Source organism: Dendropsophus ebraccatus, chromosome 1 (assembly GCF_027789765.1).
Source record: "Dendropsophus ebraccatus isolate aDenEbr1 chromosome 1, aDenEbr1.pat, whole genome shotgun sequence".
Lineage (NCBI taxonomy): Eukaryota > Metazoa > Chordata > Amphibia > Anura > Hylidae > Dendropsophus > Dendropsophus ebraccatus.
The window spans coordinates 99,255,403-99,277,301 of record NC_091454.1 but is presented as its reverse complement, the minus strand read 5'-3'; positions in this window follow the sequence as shown (position 1 = coordinate 99,277,301).

The following is a 21,899-nucleotide window of genomic DNA, read 5'->3' as shown; positions in this document are numbered from 1 at the left end:
TTTCTATATACTTGTAACAGTATAAACACTGTTTTCCCTATTCAGATAACCCCTTTATAGTTACTTCTGATTACTAACTTTTAAGTGGCTTGAGATTGTTTTTTTTTTTTTTATTATAGGTTTATTGTCAATTCATATTACAGTGGTACCTTGGTTCTCAAACTTAATTGGTTCTGGAAGGCAGTTTGAGAACCGAGCATAGGAAATAATGTATATGTGATTAATTGGTTCCAGCACCCACCAATAATAACCTACAATACCCATACAGTACATAGATAAGTGCCCAGTTTAATCTCTACTGTACTGTACAGAACTGCACGTTATACAATACATTATACACAAGAAACATTCAACAAAACCAACAATTATAGTACAGTAGTCACTAACTCCTGACTCATCCTTCACTGTATAGAGTCCTCCCAACCCCAGCACTGTACAGGATGGGAGATGGTGGTGCACTGACTGTACTACTACTGTACTGTATATGCACTCCAGCAATCTTATACAGTACAGGATGGGAGATGGTGGTGCACTGACTGTACTACTACTGTACTGTATATGCACTCCAGCAGTCTTATACAGTACAGGATGGGAGATGGTGGTGCACTGCCTGTACTACTACTGTACTGTATATGCACTCCAGCAATCTAATACAGTCCTGTACTGTATGTAAAGCCTCCCCAGTGCTAAACTCACCATGTACACCCACCATCCACGCTCGCAAAAACTTTTAGATACCGAGTACTTCAAGACTGGGTGCCCGAAAAGTGTTTAAGAACCGAGCAAGAGTTTGAGAACCAAAGCAAACTTTCCTTGAAAATACAGTTTGAGTTCCGAGCAGTTTGAGAACTGAGGTACCACTGTATTTAGAACTGAATTTGGTTTTTAACAGAGGCTGCTTATCAGCCTTTACTTCCGTGGGTTCACAAACTAGACACAAAAGGATGTGTTATTTTTATAGCTCAGAAGACTGATGGAAAATTTACCACTCAAGATAGTTTAGTGTTTACAACAGCAAGAGGCTTCAAGAGACACTTGTAAGCTTCAAAGGAAAAAAAAAAAACAACAACACAGTAACCAGTGAATGTATTAGTCCTGATGTAATGTGAGGCATGGTATAGGTATGTATTTATGTCTATTGTTTTAGGTTTCACTAATCTTTCCCTTGACCGACACTATACAAAGTACAAAACAATTGTACAGCACATCCAAAAAACTATCACAACCTCACAGGTGCACGCTGCCATGGCTGAAATACACACACGCAAACACAATAAATAGAGTTTAAAGGAGCAGCAGTGCTAATTCTTGATCACTGCTCCATGATCAGAAATTAAACCCTTATCACCTACCTATGTGCCACTACAGCACATCCAGATACAATTTATCTTATTACATATAGACATGCTTAACCACAGCTGTCAAACCTGTGGCCCTCCAACTGTTGCAAAATTACAATTCTCATCATGCCTAGACAGCCAATGCTTTAGCTTTCCAGGTATGATAGGAATTGTAGTTCTGCAACAGCTGAAGAGCCACAGGTTTGACACCATTTTTATACGCAGTTGTCCCCTACTTGTAACTCTTCACTTATTAGTATATTAGTTCTCATGTAGTATAATATAATTACCCAAGTGACAACAGCTGAGTTTCAAACACCTTACTGGTGGCCATCAGCTAATCACCAAGCCAGGGTTATTTTAAGAAAGGATTGTTATGGCAAGACAACCTTCAAACAACTTATTTAAAGGAAAATAACAGTAGGTTAGAATAATCTAGACTGCTGTCATGTTTCTATAGGGCCGGGGGCACTAATAAATAGAAACAAAACTACCTTCTTTCTCAATTTGCTAATAAGGTGGTTTGGTACAGAGGGGATGGTACTACAGCCGTGAGGGCAATGAGGACTACAGTACCACCCAACTAATTAGCATATTAATTGAACACAATATTTTGGAAAAATGGCAATGCAGATAAGGGAATAAAACCACCTTCATTCTCAGCATCCCATGCTCTTTGGAAACATAACAGCATGTTACATAATTTAACCTACTGTTAGTTTCCTTTAAAAAAGATGTGTTTAATTGATAGCTTTATTATTGTTGTTGTTATTATTATTATTATTATTATTGTTGTTGTTTTCTTTGTATAACTTTGTACTAGATGTTTTTGGAATTTTCAGTTTTCCCATTCATACACTGAGCACTAAGATGTAGCATTAATAATTTACAATATTACTATTAGATGGTAGAAGTGCTGTTTTAAAATTTGTAATTAAATTATCACTTAACTATAGGAAGTGTGTTTTTCTATAAAACTGCTGTAAATATAATAAACACTTCATATGGGCTGGGATTTATAATGTTCTCTGGAATCTTGGCTTACAAGCACTCATTTACATCAATAGCATTTCACGTTGTATCCAGCCAAGGAAGGTGTCCAATGTCTTTCACATCAATAACACGTCTGTCTGACTTGAGCAGCAATTGCCCCTAGGGCAGGGAGCTATGCATTGACACTTAATTGATGCTGGTATACAATCTCTACAAACACTTCAGTCTGTCCGTCTTGGCTGAATAAGGAAAAGTGTCTCCTTATATGACATGCTTCTTTGCCAATTTTTATTTTTTATGATCCTTAATAATATACAAGCATGAAGGCAATTCTAGACTGTGTGAAATATATTATACTTGTCGTAGTATTTAACATTTATCCATCATCTTCACTAATTAATTCTCACAAAATAGATTCTCTTGCTATACTGTGTCTTCTACTCCTCCCCCATGCCTTAAGTATTTGAAACAGATTGATCTGAGGCCACATTCTTAGACTCATACATTCGCAATATAATTCTCCAAAGATAAAGATATGAACAAATTCTAATAATTTAATGGTAACTATCCATAAGAATGTTATAGTTTGAGCTGAACAAATAAGATTCATTGAAGTAAAATACAAAATAAGGTTGCACCACAAATTCAATGAAGAGGGCTGGCACTTCACCTTCAGGGCTTGTGTCAGCACATGGCTTACCCAGGTAAATGCCGGGCCCACAACGCCTCTAGGGGCCCAGAGAGAGAGAAGGGCCCTGTGTTCTAATGTTTAGCCTGCTCACTGCTGCCTGTCAGTGTCTGAGTGTGTTATGTCAGTCAGTGTCTGTGTCAGTAAGTCTATCAGTGTCTGTGTCAGTCAGTGTCAGTCAGTCAGTGTCTCTGTCAATAATGTGTGTTTGTGTATGTTAGTGATATCTCAAGTGAATAGAGCATAGTGTGTGGATGATGGGTGCAGAGTGGATGGATAAGGGGCACACTGAGGCTCTATTGCCCCAGGGGCCTGGAAAAACCTGGAGCTGGCCCTGCTCCGCTTACAGGGTTTACTTTCACTTACTTACAGGGTTTACTTGTCAGGGCTTACTTTCCAATTTGAGTTTTCATTTTTTCCTCCTTTCCTTCTAAAACCCATAAAGCTTTTATTTTTCTATATACAGAGCCATGTTGGGGGTTGTTTTGTGGGACTAATTGTACTAATTGTACTAAATGACCCCTTTAATTTTAATATAAAATGTACAGCAAAAATGAAATAAAATATTTGTGGGGTAAAAATGGACCCCCCCCCCCCAGCAGTTTAGGAAAACTTGGGGGATTTTTTTTTCTACATCATACAAGTTACAGTATACATGACTAGATTTTCTGTATTCTGTGGGTCAGTTGGATTACATCGATACACAATATATATATGATATATAAGCCAGTTTTAGTTTACAACATTTTTGCCGTTGTTCGCCACATTCACTGCCTGTTGCAGAGCATCTGCATACAGGACATGGAGACTGTCACCTGCCACAATTCTTAATGTTCCCTTTTGCGGCCGTTACTTGTAAATTTGCAGGCAAGGCATTCAGATGTAGAGCTGCACACAATCTGCTGTTATCCTGTTGCCTGCCGCCATATCGTACGCTGTCCTTGAGTGTACTGTGGTGAGCTCCCCCTGGTGGCTGGAAGCCATCATACCGTGCGCTGTGTCCCTGCTGTGCATGTGGTGTGAATTCTTCTTCATAGAAAAATAAGATGTCCCATGAAAATAAGACCTAGTGCATCTTTGGCAGCAAAAATGAATATAAGACACTGCCTTATTTTTGGGGAAACACGGTACCTGTCCATGCTCCTCGGTGTACTCCTCCCTTCTGCCTACTCTCCACAGACACGACAGTGTCATGAGCAATGATTGGGTCTCTGAAGTGACAGGCTTCTCAGCCAGAGACCGGCTCAGAGGTTCCAGTGGTGGCTGTGGGCAGTAGGCAGAAGCTAGGAGAACACCGGGAGCGTGGACAGGTATGTATCAACTTTGGTATTTTACACTTTTAAAGCAAGGGCTGCACAGACATGGCTGACTCAGTGACAGTTTTTATTTATCTGCCCCATTATTATTGGTTACTAGTGATGAACGAGTACTAAAATGCACGGGTGCTCATTTCTCGAGACGAATATCTCCCGATACTCGAGTGCTCGTTTCGAGTAACGAACCCCATTGAAGTCAAAGGGAGACTCGAGCATTTTTGCAGGTGGCCCAAGTTCGGTAGAGGGAAGGTCGTGTGAAAACCTGTCAACCTCAGAAATTGATGGAAACACAACGGAAATGGACAGGAAACAGCAGGGGCAGCATGTAGGCATGCCTCTGAGGCTGCCTAATGGCACCATTATGCCTAATTCTGTGCAACAGCCTGGTTAAAACAGAGGTAGGCATATGGACCACCCAAACACTCAGCCTGACACAGCATGGCAGTGAGACAGAGTGAACGAGGTAGAAGCAGTAGCCAGTCAGCCTTCCAAAAATTATACCAGACCTAGCATGGCAGTGAGCACACAGAGAACCATTAAAAGTGAGTGAGGAAGCAAGTGAGCCTCCCAAAAATTAGGCCAGACACAGCATGGCATTGAGCACACAAAGAACCATTAAAAGTGAGGGAGGAAGCTAGTGAGCCTTCCAAAAATTAGGCCAGACACTGCATGGCATTGAGCACACAGAGAACCATTAAAAGTGAGTGAGGAAGCAAGTGAGCCCACCCAAAAATTGGAGTGAGTCCAGGGGCTGGGATATTTAGTGGACATGAACTCGGGTGCTGACAGCTTACTGGCTAGGCCAGCTGTCAGTCACCATCAAGGGTACATCTGATGCCTCTCGATGGGGGGGTGGTGAGGCCCCGGCCACGGCTAGACAAAAAAAATAAAATAAAACAGCTGGCTGGTTTGCGGGGGCGTGATCGGCGGGCCCCTGGCAACCAGTCCCGCTCCTCCACAGACGTAGGGCTGTGCGATACAATGTGGTAGTGGCTGGACCTATACACACTCTGTGACACCCCATTACAATGAGCAGTGAAGTTCTATTCAGGTGTACTACAAATCCCAGCAATACAGTGTAGTACCCACAAGTTTTGGGGGGGCTGTACGGTACAATCTGGTAGTGGCTGGACCTAGACACACTCTCTGACACACCCTTTACTCTGTGAAAGCAGTTGTGATGTGATTGAACTTAGATAGGCCTTGCGTATAAAATACAGAAATCAGGAAAAATACTTGGGCTCCCACAAGTTTTGGGGGGCTGTACGGTACAATCTGGTAGTGGCTGGACCTAGACACACTCTGTGATACCCCTTACAATGAGCAGTGAAGTTTTATAAGGGTGTACTACAAATCCCAGCAATACAGTGTAGTACCCACAAGTTTTGGGGGGGGGGGGCTGTACGGTACAATCTGGTAGTGGCTGGACCTATACACACACTCTGTGATACCTTCTTACAATGAGCAGTGAAGTTGTATGCAGGTGTACTACAAATCCCAGCAATACAGTGTAGTACACACTAGTTTTGGGGGGGCTGTACGGTACAATCTGGTAGTGGCTGGACCTATACACACACTCTGTGATACCCCCTTACAATGAGCAGTGAAGTTCTATGCAGGTGTACTACAAATCCCAGCAATACAGTGTAGTACCCACAAGTTTTGGGGGGGGGGGGGGGCTGTACGGTACAATCTGGTAGTGGCTGGACCTATACACACACTCTGTGATACCTTCTTACAATGAGCAGTGAAGTTGTATGCAGGTGTACTACAAATCCCAGCAATACAGTGTAGTACCCACTAGTTTTTGGGGGCTGTACGGTACAATCTGGTAGTGGCTGGACCTAGACACACTCTCTGACACCCCCGTCCAAAGAGCAGTGAAGTTCTATGCAGGTGTACTACAAATCCCAGCAATACAATGTAGTACAGCAGCACCACCAGCCCCAAAATAAAAAAAGAGTACTGAGCACTTCTTAGGGGTCTGTATGCAACACCTAATGTCCCCTTTCTGCCAGAAGCCGATCACCACAGTGTGCTGGTGAAATCGTGGTAGCTGCACTGCAAGTCCCAGCCAGCAGTCTGTAGTAATACTATTAATAAAAGCTTTGAGTTAAAAGTTTGTTTGTATTGCTAGTATTCCCTGCCTACAGGAATGCTAAATCCTACACTGACACTCTCCCTGACCAACAGCAGCTCTTTCCCCTTATCTCTTCCAGCATACATGTGAGCCCAGCCTTGCCGGCGCCGTTTTTTATATGGCAGGGTAATCTGATCTGGCCAACCAATCACTGCTATCGACATGTAAGGGTCCCACGTGATCGCAGGATGAACCAAAGAGTCTCCTGCATGTTTATTGGCTGAGAAATAGCGCCCAAACTTACAGGAAACCGATGATGAGATGTTCTCGAGTATTGCGAGATGCTCGTCCGAGTAACGAGTACCATCGAGTACCCTAATACTCAATCGAGTACCAAGCTCGGACGGGCATGCTCGTTCATCACTATTGGTTACCAATAAACCATGTATAGACCATAAAATGCATGAGCAATGTATTAGATGCAAAGAGTCTAACTGTACTATAACGCAGATGCGTCAGCGCTCTGCTTATTTTCTCTGCTGGTCCTGTCCTTCTCCTGCTGTCCCTGTTCGGTCCATGGGTGTTGCTTCCTTGCTTCTTTCAGCCTGTGTTCTGAGCTTTTGGCTGCTGCTACAGTTCCATCTGTCTTCTCAGGGCTGTTAAACCTGCATTTAAACTTCCTGCCTATGCTTTTGCCTAATCCCTGGTACCATTCTGATTTCTCCTGTTGATGACCAGGCCTGTTGAATACATCTTTACTGGATGATTCCCTAGTGCTTCACACTAGCACTGTCTCACTTGACCAGCTGCCACCTACATTAGGACCACACTTATGGAGTAAACTGGTGTCCTCTAGCGGCAGAAGTCCAGCTTCCATGCCTGGAGCAAGATGAAGGATAAGGACCTAGAGGGCACTTAGACTCCTCCCACTGGTGTGGCTCAAAGTCAAACTGGTTTGGTAGTAAATCGGGTCCACATTTGCTGCCCATTACACGTACAATATCACTTTAGGCATTTATGAATAAATGTGGATTTTTAAGAAGATATACAAATGAATTGATACACATACACTAGAGCAGAGGTAACTTCCTATTAGAAAAATCACCATCTACATTTCCTTATTTGGGCTGCTGCAGGAGAAATGTGAGGCCGTCTGTATCTGCCCCCAGCCATGTGTACTAATAACTGGGCCAGCTGCATTCTGCAAGGTGGTTTTACCAACCAGACGACTCCTTTAGTAACTGTGCAATTAACATACTGTAAATTTTATGATAATAAAAAAGTAACATTTCCTATTTGAGAGATGAATACTGTAAGTACAGCAATGGACAGGAAGAGCAATGAAGGAATTATTGCTATGATAACCCAAAAGCTTTATATATGCGATGGTTTTGCAAACTAGTTTTTAAAAATTAGAAGATGTACAAAAACCTTCTGTGGAGCAATGTGTAAGGATAACCAGTTCGGTATTGAGTAAAAAACATGCCAATTGTCCCTGTCATATAAGCTTCTAGGCAAGTGCTAGAGGGAATGAAAGGGACTTGCAGATAAAGTCCCTGTCCTTAATATCCCAAAAAAATAGTGGCCATAGTCAATCTACCAACCCTCTTTTTAACGAACAGTGGCCCTGTCCAGTTCTTGCCTTAATAAACAGGCATAAAGTATATTATTTGCTTGCAAATGGGAGTGCTCCGAAATGTTCTCCCTGTAGTGAAAATCCTGCACAGCGATTGTTACAAGGCTTGTGGTCTCATGAGGCCTTTAATGCAGCATTTATATAGGTACTTGGAGGTAGAATAAGAGTCGTAAAATGTATTCCTTTAACAAACGGTAAGCAATATCAACAAAACGCTTAAATAAAAAGAAAAACACAATTCAGAAGCTCAGCATGCGAAACTATACAATTTCTTTGTGTTTAAAAAAACCCATATATATACTATATATATATATATATATATATATATATATATATATATATATATATATGCCCCTTTATTTACGAGAAAACAAAACACACTTACAGTAGTAAGTTTTTGATTTTGTGTATATGAAGTAAATGGTCGAGGTCTACACATAGGTAACCACTTAGAACTGATAGAGCTCATACAGCTTTTGAGAATGCTATTTAAAACAGGTTTTTGGCCTAGCCTTTGAATAACCTTTTTTTCCCCCTATTTTTATAACATTGGCTTCCATGTGTGTTTTGCAAAAATAACTGCTGCTAAATTCCTTTCAGTTCCTCAATATTAAATGAACTATCATGAACACATGTAAATAAGCAAATTGCTTGTAAAGTACTGAAACCTGGAAGATGAAACAGCTCTGGAATTTGCCCCCAGGTTACACTTTTTAGCTATCATGTTGTAGTCTGCCAATCCACCAAGGCAAAGCATCATTTTAAGAACCTATTTTGTTATGTTTAACTAAATCAGTGATAACTAAAGCAGTATGTAAGGGATAGTGCAGATAACTATGTACTTGTAGGGCACGGCAAACCTGGAAGATATCCTTGAGTATAGAGAAACAATTCAACTGGAACTTGTTGTTCCAGTTCATTTGAACTGTAAATTGTAAATGTAGAGATATTCTAAAAATGAAAATTGTTTTAAAACACTAACTGGGGTCAACTAGCTCTGTTGATCATACAGTTGGGGGCTGAACAGCTGTCACTCTCTGTGTAGTCCCGGCCTCATAATTCCGATTATTGCTACATGTATCGCTTCATTTATTAGCTACATACTGTATTCTTGCCCTTGGGCCTGGTAATACATTTAATGTAGGTTGAACTTCTCCAACAATTTTATAAGGGCATTTGTCGTGATAAAGGAGGCTGCTGCAAATTGATATCAGTTAATTATAATTACCTGCAGTGCCACTCCAGGTGGAAAGGAGCTTTACATGGGGTCAATCAAAGTTAGTGGATTGTCTATGTAATCCGAACAGCCTCTGTGTCCTCCAGAGACCAATGCTTTTTCTAGCAACTCTGATGTTAGTCCATAGTTTTATGCACTAGGTAATAAACCATCACCAATTCTAAATAATAATGATGATGATGATGATGATAATAATAATAATAATAATAATAATAATAATAATATAAGATCACTACAGCTAAAAGAAAGCAAGTGTGAATAAGCACATACTTCCACTCCTATATCTACTGTATATGTCACTATTGATGTACCAGTGGTTGTGAACAAGGCGGCCACCAGGGCAGTACTGGCAGTACTGCCATCAGGGGCACATATCTAAGAATGAGCCAATTATTTCGCCATGCTCCTAGGCTTGGGCGGGCCCACTGGAAAGCAGTTAGAGGGTTGTGGACAGATTACTCTATTTTGCAGAAATGAAGGCAACATTTTTATTAGAATGGAGCATTTTGCAAAATGATGTAACCTACCTACAGTCCTTCAGCTGCTATGGCTGTACAGACCTGCCGCACTACCCCCTACCTCCTTCTGCACCTGAAGTTGGATGACCTGACATCACCAAAGTTCTAGTACAGGAACTGTACTGTCAGCTGCTCTGACTGTACAGATCCTGTACTAGAGCTTTGGTGATGTCAGGTCATCAAACTTCAGGTGCAAAAGGAGGTAGGGGGTAGTGTGGCAGGTCTGTGATGGGACATTAAGGAGCAGTACACCTTTGTGTTTGGGTACGGTTGGGGTTGTCACAAAGCATACTTACAACCCTTTCTCATAAAAGGTATAGGCTCTGGAGATGTTCTTTGTGCCAATATCCAAGGGTCTTGCTGCAAGGCATATTATTAAATACTGTTAAAAAATAAAGCTTGGGCAAAAATTAATGTACTAAAAAAATGACAATGAGTAACTAGAAACAGATTAGAAAAAAGAACATGTAGCTGAGGGGTAGCTGAGGGGTGCTGAGGGGTGCAGAACAGGTGTGTGTGGTGCAGGTGTACCATACTCACCTGATCTGGGCGTCCGGAGCGAAGATCTGCGGTCCACGCCGTCCTCGCGTCTTCTTCGCTTCACTTCCGGGTTCGGTCGTCCAGCGTCGGAAATCTTCGGAAACGCTCGGGTCCTCGGGTTCGGCGGGTCTCAGCAATCTCCGGCAGCGTCGCTCTACTGCCCCCTAGTGGCTGATCAGTGAATATCATTCACCGATCAGTTGCTTTGGGTTAAAAAGATTTTTTTTTTTTTCCAAAATTTTTATTTTTTATTTTTTTGCGCCCTAACGCCGCTGAGTGCTGATCAGCATCGCACATAAGTGCGCCGCTGATCAGCTACTCCTCCATTTTGGCGTAGGGGCGTTTTTTCCCCCCTATTTCCTACCGCCACTGTCTGCTGATAAGTGCAGCACATAAGTGCGGCATTTATCAGCAGCTCCTTTCTAGGCGTAGGGATATTTTTTCTTACTGTCAAAAAAACACGTAAAAAACACTACACTACACCACACTACATGGAATAAAGTTTTACACTACACCACTACACATTTACATACCCCATATACCAATATCCGTATAAAGATGGCCCCCAGGGTGTTTTCTGCGTCAGAGGCATATGCTATTATTGCCTCCGACACCGAAACAGCCAGTGAGGATGAATGGGGGGATCCTTCGTTCCTCCATTCATCCTCATCATCCAGTGACGTGTCTGGGGGTAGCGTAGCGTACGCTGCCCCCCAGACCCGTCTTTTCCGCCAGAACCATCCCAATAAGAGATCACGGTATGGCGTGAAATTCTACAAACTCTGTGAGAGTACCTCAGGGTACACTTACACATTTAGGGTACGTGCACACTGCGGAATGGCGAAGGATAACCCTTTGTGCATTCCGCAGCTGGCACCCGCCGGCGGACTGATGGAGGCACGCGTCTCCGCCCGTGTCATAGATTCCATTCTATGCACGGGCGGATTCCGTTGTCCGTCCAAAGAATGAACACGTTCATTCTTTGGACAGAGGGCGGAATCCGCCCGTGCATAGAATGGAGTGTGACATGAGAGGAGACGCGCGCCTCCATTAGTCCGCCGGCGGGTGCCAGCTGTGGAATGCACAAAGGGTTATCCTTCTCCATTCTGCAGTGTGCAGGTACCATTACAGTGTATGAAGGAAGGGACACCTGAATCCAGCCCCCAGATCCCCCCCCATCCTCGGAGTTAGTGGCGAGATCGTTTGGGAACGGATCTTCCCACTGCTGGATAAAGGTTACCACCTGTACGGGGATAACTTTTATACTAGCACCCCCTCTTCTGGTCCCTCGCTGCCCTCACTGCTGTAGCTTGCGTCACGATCCGAAAATATCAGAAGCCGTAATAAAGCCCTTATATTTAGCAGCCATGGAGCGGACCCAGCGCTTCTGGATATGAAGGACCCCGTATCGCACCAGGACAACATTTTCCAGGTGACGTCCCCCACACTGGTCCTGATCACCCCGGCCTCTGCATACTGGATCGCTTCAAGGCGTACCACACGTCATTGGGTTTTTACATTTTCTAAATTCTGTCCCTTATTCCTGTTTCAGGGGTCACGTTGATCCAGGGATTATTCTGATCGCCATTATGGAGTCGGGAAGGAATTTTTCCCCTGTGATGAGGCTACTGTCGTCTGCCTTACGAGTTTTTTTTTTGCCTTCCTCTGGATCAACACAGGTTGAATTTGATGGACACCTGTCATTTTCAACCTTATAAACTAATAATTGGCCTAATACCCCCAAATAAATTAGAATTGTCCTTTTTCCCCAGCTAAATAGGTATGGCCGCCATTCCCATTAGAGGATGCCATGATGCAATTACAATTACTTTTTAATTGCGACATGGCCTCCATCCTCCATTCCAGCCTCTAAATGGCGCTCTGTCCCTTTGGTGGCTTGCCCTGTGCCCATATGGCACATTATGTCCACATGTGGGGTATTTTCGTACTCAGGGGAAATAACCCTACACGTTTTGTGTTCACTTTCTTTTTTAACCCCTTGTGGAAAAGGAAAAAAATCAAGGCTAGACTAACATATAGTGCAAAAAATGTTTAATTTTTACACTAAATTATTAATCTTGTCTTGATTTTTTCATTTTCACAAGGGATTAAAAGATAAAAAAACACTAAATGTGTAGAGCAATTTCACCTGAGTACGGAAATACCCCACATGTGGACATAAAGCACCATGCGTGTGCAGGGTAAGCCTCCAAAAGGAAGGAGCGCCATTTGGCTTTTGGAGGCTGGATTTGGCTGGAATGGATTTCGAGGGGCCATGTTGCATTCAAGGCCCCTGTGTTGCCAAGACAGTTGAACCCCCCCACAAGTGACCCCATTATGGAAACTACACCCCTCAGGGAATGTAACAAGGGGTGTAGTAAGCATATGGACCCCACTGGTGACGGGCACAAATGCACCCCTTGTTAGATTCCTTGAGGGGTGTAGTTTCCAGAATGGGGTCACTTGTGGGGGGTTTCCAGTGTTTTGGCAGCACGAGGGCTCTGTAAATGCGACATGACCCTTGAAATCCATTCCAGTAAAATACAGCTTCCAAAAGCCAATTGGCGCTCCTTCCCTTTGGAGGCCCGTCCTGTGCCCGCTTGGCACTTTATGTCCACATGTGGGGTATTTCTGTACTCGGGAGAAACTGCGCTACACGTTTGGTGTTTTTTTTTTTTTCTTTTATCCCCTTGTAAAAATGAAAAATGAAGGCTAGAACAACATTTTAGTGTAAAAAATAGAATTTTTCCTTTTTTACACCACATTGTTCTGAAAATCTGTGAAGCACCTGTGGGGTCCAGATCCTCACCACACCCCTTTTTACATTTCTTGAGGGGTGTAGTTTTCTAAATGGTGTCCCTTTAGGGGTGTTTTTTAGGTTTTGGCACCCCAGAGCCTCTGCCAACCTGAAGTGGTACAGTCAAAAATGACCAAATATAACGGAGGCGTTGAAATTCACTAGGCGCTCCCTTATATCTGGGGCTTGTGGTTGCGTCAAAGAGCGCAATAGGGCCACATATGGGGTATTTCTATAAACTGCAGAAACGGGGCAATCAATATTTGGGTGCATTTCTCTGCTAATAGGTTTATCATTATGAAAGATATTGGATTACAATAAAATCTCTGCACAGAAAATAAAAATCTTCAAATTTCTTACACACTTAGCTTTCATTTCTGTGACTCCCCTAAAGGGTTAAAAAAACTTTCTGGATGTGCTTTTGCAGAGTTTGGGGGGTGCAGTTTCTGAAATGGGGTGCTTTGTGGGGCTTTCTAACATACAGTCCACTCAAATACACTTTATATCTTAACAGGTCCCTAAAAATATCTGATTTTGAAATTTTACTGAAAATTTGGAAAATTGCTGCTAATGTTTTAAGCTTTCTATTGTCTAAAAAAAAAAAAAGAAATATAGTTTAATAAAAGCTACCAACATAAAGTAGACATGTTGCTAATGCTATTTAATATATAATTCATGTGGCATAACCATTTTCTGTATAAGCAGAAAGGTTTCAAAGTTGGAAAAATGCATTTTTTCACAATTTTTCATGTTATTTTGGTGTTTTTCATAAAGATTTGTTATAAGTATCGACTCCATTTTACCAGAAATGTAAAGTACAATATGTCACGAGAAAACAGTCTCAGAATCGGCTGGATAGGTAAAAGCATCCCGAAGTTATTAATGAATAAAGTGACACTGGTCATATTCATAAAATTTGTCTCTGTCCTTAAGGCCATTTCAGGCTCTGTCCTTAAGGGGTTAAAGAAGTGGTTTATGAGAGCACTCTTATAGAGATGCATTGGAGTGAGTGACTTCTGGCCTTCATGGAGACATGGAGACAGAAGAGGGGTCAAAGCAGTGGTGACGTCACCGCATGCAGCATTTGAATGGCATTTTGAAGGACCAGAACAAAGTCGCTGGTGAGCGTGCATCGGGGGGACGAATACATTTTTTTTGTGGAATGCTTTTTTAAATGAGGGCCAAGCTAGCCCTTCTCTTTTTTTGTTAATGCATTTAACAGATTGAGTAAGTTGATATATTATTAGGCGGAAATATATGATTGTATAAAAAAACATAATAAGAATAAAGTGGAAAGTCTTCTGATGTTATTGTAATTTTTTTTTATTGTCAGGATTAAATCTTTGTTTCCAAGAACATGTCTGGTTAATGAATCCTAGTCATCCATTATTATATACTAAAACCATATGTTTCCTCCAGGCTTCAGTGTCACTGCTGACCCATCACTACAGGTCAGAATGTCATTCCTTCATGTAAATAAATAAGACAATTAAGTCATAGACATTGAACAGCCAAAGCTTGCCTTATTTAAAGCTGTTTATGTTGTTTAAGGTTAATTTGCATTGTTAGTATTCTAGATTCCACTTTGTTGGTGTATTAGTTCCTAAATGAGCAAAAATCTTTCACTGGTTTGCCCTATTAATGCTACCTTTGCCCTTTTCTTTATTGAACCTCAACTTACACAAATTACACATTCTTACATTTAAAAAATTCACAAAAAAGAAATCATTAGACATGTTTATGTCACATTTTCAGGTATTATTAGCATGAACATCAAGAAAGACTCCCATGTACAGTACATGGAAAACATGCCATAGCCTTGTATTGCCAGACAGAGACCTAAAGAGTGTCCTGTTGGCCTCTGTCTCGCTGGTGTAGGCCAGTATACTGCAAGAGAAGATATGATAGAAGAGAAGATAAGATAACATAGTAGCTTGTGCTATTCTTTACCTTGGTATCCAAAAAAAAAGTGTTAAGGGGATCTACCAGCAGGGTTTGCAATCCTAACCTGCTGATAGAATGGATGGTACTCTTAAAGAAGCGGTAGTAAATTCACTCTTAAAGGTCTGGTACTGAATTCTCTTTTGAGGTTGTCTGGAAAACATGGATACAGCCAATGACTATATCCATGTTTCCCTTATAGCCTTAGGACTTTATCCAACTTTAGCAGCCACCGATAATCAAATGCCAAACAATGCGGTTCGTATGAACCCAAGCATGCTCAAGGTTTGCTCATCTCTAGCCTGTACTGAATTTGCTCTTTAAGGCGTTTCCCAGCACTACAAAAACATGGCCACTTTCTTCCAGAGACAGCCCCACTCTTAAAGTGAATGGAGCTCAATTGCAAACCCCATCTGAACTGGAGACAAGAGTCATGTTGTCTCTGAAAGAAAGTGGCCTTTTTTTGGTAGCACTGGATAACCCCTTTAAATGGTCAGTATTGACACCAAAGTCGCTCTTAAAGGGCTGTTACCGATTTTGCTTATAAAGGGGCAGTACTGAATTAGTTCTTAAAGGGGTGGTGCAAAATTTGCTCTAAAGGGGACGGCACCAAAGTCACTCCTAAATGGATGGTAACAAAGATATGCTTGATGATCGAGCACCAAAGATGCTCTTAAAAGGCTAGTACCAAAGAATCCTTTTAATACACCCTTAACCCATGAAGAAAAAAAACATCATGTGTTGTTAAAGGGTTAAAGTTTCGTTTAAAGGGGCGATCTTTAAGTCACTGTTAAAGGGGTTTTCTATTTAAGCACTATTTTGTGCTGTGTAATACATGTGAACCTTCTAGTTCTCATTGGCAGAGGTTGACAGACAGATTGAAGCCAACACATTTTCGATTTGTAAAGTGAAAGAGTAGCAGACAGCAAGTAAGAAACACGTCCAGCAGCTCTGACAAATTAATTAAGACGTTTGGGTTAGTAGAAAATGCAGCAAATGAAAATGTGATCACTTGCAGATGACAACGTTATTTTTTGGCCATGAGTCCAGAAGAACTCTAATAAAGAGTTTTGTCAATGGCAGAAAGTGAGAGTCTCCAGATGGATACATAGTAAAACAGAGTGTTAGGAAAACAAACAACATAATTATGGCAATAAATGTCATTCTCTATGCTTTTAACTAAAATTTAAAAAATTATAAAAAAAACAAAAATAGTTATTTATTCCAATGAAGCAATAGAATGGGTGAATGAATCAAAATCCATTCACATAATCATTAAAGGACAACTCCCGCGGGACCCCCCCCCAAAAAAAAGCACAGACACACACAGACACCATACTCACCATCCCTCCGGTGACGATCGCCACTCCATTCGCCCGCCGTCCGCCTCACCCTCACCGCGGTCCGCCGTCCAGCGATGTCTCTGATTTCCGGGTCCTGGGGATGGAAAAGGCTGCCAGTGCGCTTGCGCACCGGCAGCCTTTTCATTGGCTGGAGCGCATCACATGGCTTCCAGCAACCTCAGCCAATCAGGGCTGACGAAGCTGGAAGCCATGTGATGCGCTCCAGCCAATGAAAAGGCTGCTGGTGCGCATGTGCACCAGCAGCCTTTTCCGTCCCATTCACTCTCTATGAAGACGCCGAGGAGGAAGAAGACCCGGACCGCCCCCCGGCTCTGACGTCGTCGTCACCAGATGCCGCCCGGGAGAAGAGGACCGTGACGATCGTAATAGGTAATGTATATATTCTTTAACTTCCGGGTCGGGGGTCCGAAAGTGGGGGAAGGGGGCCAGACCGGGTATTTATCCACATTACAAAGTTATATAACTTTGTAATGTGTGTTAAATAAGCTAAAAAAATTTTTCGTGGGAGTTGTCCTTTAAGCTCCTTCCGCCAGTCCTTAAACTAAAGGACCTTTTAGATTATTAAATTATTACTCTGAGTAAAAAGCGATAACCCGTTCGTTGGCTGGTTGATCTTATTAAGCAGCCCTAAGAATCATTGTTGGTCAAGTTGGTCAAATCTTAAGGCCCAATTACACCAAAAGATGTCTGACAGATATCTATATTATTATAGTCTGCTCCTGACTTTGGCTTAAAAAATCTGTCAGATAATCTGTCAGACATCTTTTAATAGAGCCCTTACTGTGTGTACATACAGGTTAGAGGCTCACTCAATTGTTTGTACAGACCAGTCCATGCAATCATTGAGACAAGTAAAAGGCTCAATAAATGAGATCTGATCTGCTAAATCAGTGCTCTTATAAAGCATGAGGGTACCTTTTTGGAATAAAGGGACCCTAAGGGTACTATTAAACAGGCTGATGGGGGCCCAATAATAACTGTAAACGAGAGCTGATCTGCTAGATCGGCGCTCGTTTACTGGGCCTATTACACAGCCCGATAATTGTTTAACAAGGGCTGCATGGACATTGTTATCGATGTCCTTGCAGGCCTTGTTTAAACTCTATACAATACCTATCCATGCTGAAGGGCTCCTCTTGCGGTCTACTTCTCACCAGGTCCCTCGCGCTGCAGTTCCAGAGCGGCCTGACTAAGCTGACAGGCAGCTCAGCCAATCACTGGCCGTGGCGGTCCTGGACAGTGATTGGCTGAGCGGCCTGTCAGCTTAGACAGGCTGCTCTGAAGCCCACGGTATCCCGGGAGAAGCAGACTGCAAGAGGAGCCCTGCGGGATGGATAGGTAATGTATAGAGTTTGGAAATTGTCAGCCGCCGGCCGCGCACCGCTATTGCACATAGTGATGCGCGGTCGGTGCCCAACAATTATAAGTCCAAACCTGATCGTTGTCATCGGCTGATCATTGTGTTTATTACACAGAGGGATAATCAGATGGTTAGGGCCAATTTGAACGATTATCGATCTGTGTAATAGGGCCCTAAGAGATTGCAGATTGGGAGGCAGTCATCTAGTAGCGCAACAGTCCTAACAGTCCCCTGGTTTGTGTGGACTAGACAATACCTTTCAAATAATCTGACCTGACTTACCTTTCAAAATATTTTTAGACTAATTGAACATGGATACAGAGACATGAAGCATTGTCTTATCGGTGTGTGTTTATTGTGCGAAGTACTTCTGATGATTATGACCTAGTCTACACTGCAAAGCTGAAAAGTAAGCTGCAGGAACATGAAGTACCAGCCTGTTGGTATAATTAGTGGCCAATGTCAAATTTATTAAATTATACAAATATTATAATGAAGTCTTTGCTTTATTACTCACAAAGCTGAATTACTGCACCATTTGTTATCATAGGGCTATCACAGAGGTCTATGAGGTCTCTTTCTACTGTACCTCTGTATGCCTCCAAATTCATGCAAAGATATATAAGGAGACAAATGTCTGGTCTGTCTTCACTGCAGTGAGTTTGAATGGAACCGCAATGGAATCTGAGCCCTATTGCTCCATTCAATGGTGATGGTCTGGCAGGCACAGATTACTGTACTTGGCTATCTACATCAGCCTCATAGAGCCCTTTTCTCTTGATCTATGGTTGTGAAATCGCTGGGGTCTCCAAAGATCAGACATTTATCACTTCCCTTATAAATACTGTAGGTGATATTGTGAAAATATAGCTAACTAAATTTTGTCCTCTGAGTACGACATAACTGTAGTAATAACAGCCAAATCATGTGCTGGAGGAAGTCCCTTATTCTTCCCCTAATTGGAGTACAAAAATCTGAGTCCTAGACTTCTTTTCTGTGGAAAGCTGAATTGCTGAATTAGCTGTCCATATGCCTGCTGAACTCTCCGTTTGGAGACTCAATGGTAAGAGTGAATACTACTAAGCAAGCACAATAAGGGAAACTTAAAAGGGTTATCCGGCGCTTAAAAACATGGCCACTAGAGACAGCTCCAGTCTTGTCCCCAGTTTGGGTGGGGTTTTGCAACTCCGTTCTATTGAAGTGAATCAAGATTAATTGCATTGGTGTTGTATCTGAAAGAAAGTGGCCATGGTTGTGTAGTGCTGGATAACCCCTTTAAGAGCTTACCAACAGCAGTGTCACAAAGTGATCCTCTATGAGTCTCAGAACGTTGTGTGCCTGATGAGCTTTGATGGGGTCCTCTTTCCTCTAATGGAGGTTAAAAAAAAGTCTGCAGTTCCTTTAGTTTTTGGACTCCATAATAATAAATATAAGTTCTATATAACAGCAGTTTTGCTAGTGGCAGTGGAAGCACAGGAATCCAGGAATTGGTCACCAGCTTCTTAAAAAAAAAACCATAATCTATTGGGTGCTTTTGCATTCGCTGGGTGGAGCCCTAATGTACTGATATGTTTATGTAAATTAGGCAAAGCCCTTGGCCGATTGACCAACAGATACCACATGGTCATTCTATGTTATTTTCTAACACCTCTCAGATGCCTAATTTACATATATAATGTATAGTACATAATAGCACCCTGAATGCTAGCTCTAAAAAGGGTGCTTGAAATTATAGTAAATAAGCAAAATATGTTTAATAGAATAAAAGAACAATTATCTGATAATTCCCCACAGTCATTTTTATTTTTACTTGGCTGACGTGCCTATATACCCTGGAAACCACTGCAACCAATCACTTGGCCCAGTTGTCTCCTGCTGTACAGACCTCAATGGTCAATGAGTCAATGAAACCTTTGTGCAATGTTTTATGATTTCAGATAATCGCTTTACACAGTATTCCAATTCTTACACATTGTATTGTACTTTTAGTTAAAGTAGTATTCTCTTTTCCTATAAAATGGTGCATATTGCTAGGCTATGTCATCAGTTTTTGATTGGTAGGGGTTAAAACTTTGGGACCCAGCCACTTGGCTGTGCAGGGAACAGCAGCTGGTCGCATTGTCTTGAATTGAGCTGTACAATATGCCATCACTTTATGAGATGGGAATATCCCTTTATTTGTGTCCTTCAAATAACCTCTTTTCATCCAACTAATATACTGAATAATTAGTAAGCGTCATCTAATTTTACACTTTGATCACAACTTGATACAGGATTGTAGAGTAAGTACATGGGTTTACATTTCATAACTTTCCATATATAGGTAGTAAAAATGTTATTAAGGCTTTACACTACCAGCCCCTGTTTCATAGGCATTTGCCTATGCATACCAACGTGTATGATGTAGTCTCTACAGCTGTAGCCATCTAGCTGGGTCATGTCACAGAAAATGTATGACATGCAGCAATAAGTGCTTTCTTCACCATGTTTATATTTAAAGTGGAGCTAAGACCTTGCAGTGGAAAGCATTAGAAGTGGTGCCCTAATGCGGTAAATGTAAGCACATTTCTATTCTAAATATTGGAAAACCATATGATAAAGTGTAAGGCCTTATTCACATGTCCCGTAATCTACGCATCCATATTTCCAGATTCGAGTTAGTGCACATCGTTATTGGGCTATTCACATGACCAGTATATTACAAGGACGCAAACCAATGCCATGTCCTAGTGCAGACCTAGATTTTTTTTTACGAATCCTCTCAGAGAAATCAATGGAATCCGTTATTTTTTATGGATTGTAACCTGTTAAGCATCAGTATTTCTGTAAAAAAAAATACGGATGAGTTATTATTGACATGTTAACCCCTTAACCCCTTAAGGACAGAGCCTGAAATGGCCTTAAGGACAGGGACAATTGTCATTTTTGCGTTTTCGTTTTTTCCTCCTCTCTTTCTAAGACCCATAACGCTCTCATTTTTCCACCTACAGGGCCATGTGAGGGCTTGTTTTTTTCAGGAGCAGGTGTACTTTGTAATGGCATCTTTCAATCTGCCATTAAATGAATGACGGAACCCCCAAAATATCATTTATGGGGTGAACTTGGGTCAAAAAATGCGATTTTGGGGGGATTCCACGTTTACGTAATCCACTTTGCGGTAAAACTGGCATTTTTGCTTTATTCTATAGGTCGGTCTGAACACGAGATATGCAGGTTTACTAGGTTTTCTTACGCTTTACTATTTTTATTAGCAGTAAAACTTTTTTTTTGCAAATAGGCATATTTAAAATGGTGCATTTATTTTTTCACCTACGGGGTCGTATGGGGTGTAACTTTTTGCGTCATGATCTCTAGTTTTTATTAGTAATATTTTTTTCTAGATCAAATGTATTGATCGCTTTTTATTACGTTTTTTATACATATTTATTTATTTTTTTACACTTTTAGGCTGGGTTCACACTATGTATATTTCAGTCAGTTTTGTGGTCCTCATATTGCAACCAAAACCAGGAGTGGATTAAAAACACAGAAAGGATCTGTTCACACAATGTTGAAATTGAGTGGATGGACGCCATATAACAGTAAATAACGGCCATTATTTCAATATACTGTAACAGCCGTTGTTTTAAAATAACAGCAAATATTTGCCATTAAATGGCGGCCATCCACTCAATTTCAACATTGTGTGAACAGATCCTTTCTGTGTTTTTAATCCACTCCTGGTTTTGGTTGCAATAAGAGGACCACAATACTGACTGATATACGTAGTGTGAACCCAGCTTTGTTATTCTCTTAGGGAACTATCACTTACATACATTAGATTAGTAACACTGATCCCTGCTATGCCATAGCATTGCAGGGATCAGTGTTATCTGTGATCTTCTGATTCAGCCTGCCTGTGGCAGGCTGACTCAGAGGACCGATCCGAGGACTGCACGGAGGTAAGGAGAAGACCTCTGGCAGTCAGGAAAAGCGATCGGGACCCCTGCAGACACGATGCGGGGGTCCCGATCGTTAATTGACCGGAGATGCTCCAGTCACTTATACTTAAACACAGCGATTGCGGCGTTTAAGGGGTTAATGGAGGGC